Source organism: Diospyros lotus, chromosome 11 (genome assembly GCF_014633365.1).
Source record: "Diospyros lotus cultivar Yz01 chromosome 11, ASM1463336v1, whole genome shotgun sequence".
Classification (NCBI taxonomy): Eukaryota; Viridiplantae; Streptophyta; class Magnoliopsida; order Ericales; family Ebenaceae; genus Diospyros; species Diospyros lotus.
Genome location: NC_068348.1, coordinates 20,758,745 through 20,762,373, shown reverse-complemented (window position 1 = coordinate 20,762,373; position 3,629 = coordinate 20,758,745). Strand labels below are relative to the sequence as shown.

General features: G+C 32.9%; 1 non-coding gene across 1 annotated transcript; it reads right to left on the bottom strand.

Moving 5' to 3' along the window:
* Positions 1-2,810: 2,810 nt before the first annotated feature.
* Positions 2,811-2,918, bottom strand: LOC127813812 (small nucleolar RNA R71). Its single transcript, XR_008026217.1, has one exon. It is a non-coding gene; the product is annotated as a small nucleolar RNA R71 (small nucleolar RNA).
* Positions 2,919-3,629: the final 711 nt, after the last annotated feature.

Sequence of the window (3,629 nt, the reverse complement as noted above, 5' to 3'; positions counted from 1 at the left end):
ATACTCAACAGGAGGGTTTAGATTTTTTTCAATACATTTTCTCCTGTTGCAAAACTGATAACAGTTAAGATTTTACTTGTTCTTGCTGATGTTCAAAATTGGTCCCTTGTACAACTTGACGTGAATAATGCGTTCTTAAATGGTAATTTGTTTGAAGAAGTGTATATGGACTTACCCCCTTGTTATCAACCTAAAACTTGTCTTTTGGGAGGGAGATTAGTGTGTAAGTTGCACAAGTTTATTTACGGCTTGAAGCAGGCTTCTCGTCAATGGTTTTTGAAGTTTTCTGGGGTTCTTATTAAACATGGATTTCATCAATCTCGATCTGATTATTCATTGTTTACTAAGGGTATTGACAGTTCTTTTATGGCCTTACTCGTTTATGTTGATGATATTATCTTCACTGGTCCAAATGCTGCCACCATTACTTCTCTGAAGGAATTTCTTCATCACCAATTTAAACTGAAAGATCTAGGTCAGTTGAAGTATTTTCTTGGCTTGGAAATAGCTCGGTCTTCTAAAGGTATCTCTCTATCTCAGCGGCATTATACGCTTCAGCTTCTAGAGGATACAGGTTTTCTTGCTTGCAAGCCTACTTCATTGCCCATGTTACCTAATACCAAATTATGTTCATTTAAGGGTGATTTATTGCCTAATCCTTTAGTGTATCGAAGGCTTATCGGTAGACTGCTTCATCTTACAGTTTCTTGGCTTGATATTACCTTTACTATTCATAAGCTCAGTTAATTTATCTCACAACCTCGTTAGCCTTACTTAGATGTTGCCCATCATTTGTTACAGTATCTTAAAACAGCCCTCGGTCAAGGTTTTTTTTTCTTAGTTAATTCTTCGCTTCAACTTAGAGCTTTTTCTAATGCTGATTAGGGATCTTGTTTGGATTCAAAATGGTCTACTACTGGGTTTTGTATTTTTCTTGGTGATTCTATGGTTTCATGGAAGGCTAAGAAACAAAGTATTGTTTCCCGCTCTTCTGCAGAGGCTGAATATAGGGCACTTACATCCACTGCAAGTGAACTGGCCTGGATCACTCAATTATTATTGGATTTTCACGTTCATACTTCACCTCGTGCTCTTCTTTTTTGTGATAACTAGGCTGCCATTCACATTGCTACCAATCCGGTGTTTCATGAGCGCATGAAGCACATCGAATTGGATTGTCATTTTATTCGCGAGGAGCTGAAAGGAAAAATCTATAACTTGATCTAGATAATAAACACCACAAGAATATAATTGGAACGGAAGTAAAAATTTGACTTGTGTGAATTATCATTGCATGAATAATTAAATTTGGATCATCAACTATTTAAACTAAATTGGATTAATTAGGTGAAATCAAAATACCCTAGTGCTCTCCAAATCTTGAAACTCTCCATATTTACTTTCTATGTTATTATTTTGTTGTCTTAAATTAATTCCCCTTAATCAATTATTTAAATAATATTTGGGTTAATATAATTTTGGTAATTATCACTTGATCATTGTGGGAACGATACTCTACTCACTACTGTATTACTTGTGCGATCCATATACTTGTGAAAAATCGCCATCAAGTTCTTGGCGCCATTGCCAGGGATCGACAGTTGATAATATCACTATCAAATAATTTACTTGTTAATTTAAACCTATTTTATTCTGTATTAATTTTGCATATTTTATCTTTTGTAGATGTGTCAGTATATATATTGTATTTTTAGTATTTCTTGTTCCATTAGCTACTATTATAATTCGGTGTTTGTGTGTTTCATCTTCTATTTTTATTGTTATATATTTGATTTTAAATATATATATATAAAATAAATTTATATCAATTTTTTTATTTTGTTAAGCTGTTTGATTTGCTATTAGTTGTAATTTTTTCTTTTGTCATTATAATAGTTAATTTTATTTTATACTTTGTTTGTTTATTAAAATAAAGTGTGAAAAAAACTACACACTCTTGCCATCTAAGCTATTCTAGTTGTTTGTCTATTAGTTGCTATATTTGTTCTATATCCCTGTGACGTTGCATAACTTTCATATAATTCTGTTTTAATTATTATTATTATTATTAGATCCAAAACTATTATTTAAATTTGGCTACACTATTTACTAAAATTAAATATTCTAATTGTATTTTAATTTATTTTATTTCTTATATTACGTTTAATATTTTTATTTTATACTTTGGTATTTAATTTTTCTTATTATTTCTTGCCTTCCATTTTATTTGATTTCAATTTAATTTTTTTTTCTTCTTATTGCTTATGTATGATTATTTTCTATATTTTTGTTGAACCAGGTGCTATGCTTAATTGTGTATGCAACATGTTAGAAACCTTGAAGTTGTTCCATTTGATCCTAAAATTGAACGCATTATTCGTGGGTTAAAGAGAGAAAGAAGAGTAGTAGAACAACAAGCAACCATGAATAACGAAGCAGCGAATAGAACATTGAGGGAATATGGTGTTCCATCAATAAATGACACAAATTGAAGCATTACAAGACCGACTGTTCAAGCCAACAATTTTGAAATCAAGCCAGCAATATTTCAAATGATCCAAACTTCTGTCCAATTTTGTGGATTACTCAGTGATGATCCAAATGTTCACATTGCAAATTTCTTGGAAATATGTGACACATTCAAACACAATGGCGTATCTAATGAAGGCATTAGATTAAGGTTATTTCATTTTTCTTTAAGAGATAAAGCAAAGAATTGGCTAACATCACTCCCAACAGGTAACATCACTACTTGTGATGAATTAGCTAGCAAATTCCTAGCTAAATTTTTTCCACTGGCAAAAACTACAAAGATGAGGAATGACATCACAACTTTCAACTAAGCCGATATGGAAACTTTATATGAAGCTTGGGAGAGATTTAAAGACTTGTTGAGAAGGTGTCCACATCACGGGCGTCCTAAATGGTTGTTGGTCCAAACATTTTATAGCGGATTAAGCCATTCGACAAGGATCACCATTGATGCAGCAGCTGGAGGAGATTTGATGAGCAAATCCACTGATGAGGCTTATGATTTGATAGAAGAAATGGTTGCAAATAATTATCAATGGCCTTTCGAAATAACTATGCCAAAGAGATTAGTTGGGATTCATGAAATTGAAGCATTTACTGCTTTAAATGTTAAGGTAGACTCTATTTATAAAAGACTAGATCAGTTGAGTATTAATGTTGTTCATTCTGTTATGCAAGTTTGTGAATTGTTTGCTGGGCAACATGTTATGGGCTAATGTCAAGCTGGCAATCCTTTTGCAACATCGAGTGCGGAGCAAGCTCACTATATTTCAAATTCCAATCAACAACAAAGCAATCCGTACTCCAATAATTACAATCCAGGGTGGAGAAATCACCTAAATTTCTCATGGATCAATAATCAAAATAATGTAAGGATACCTCCACTTGGATTTCAGCCTCAAGAAAAGCAGACATCCTTAGAAGATTTGGTGGCAACACTCACTAAGGCCACAACAGAGTTCATGACAGAGACAAGAACAAACTTCCAAAATCAACAAGCTGCCGTAAGGAATTTGGAAGTACAAATGGGGTAATTGGATAACACATTGACAACAAGGTCACAAGGTGCACTACCAAGCAACACTGAAATAAATCTT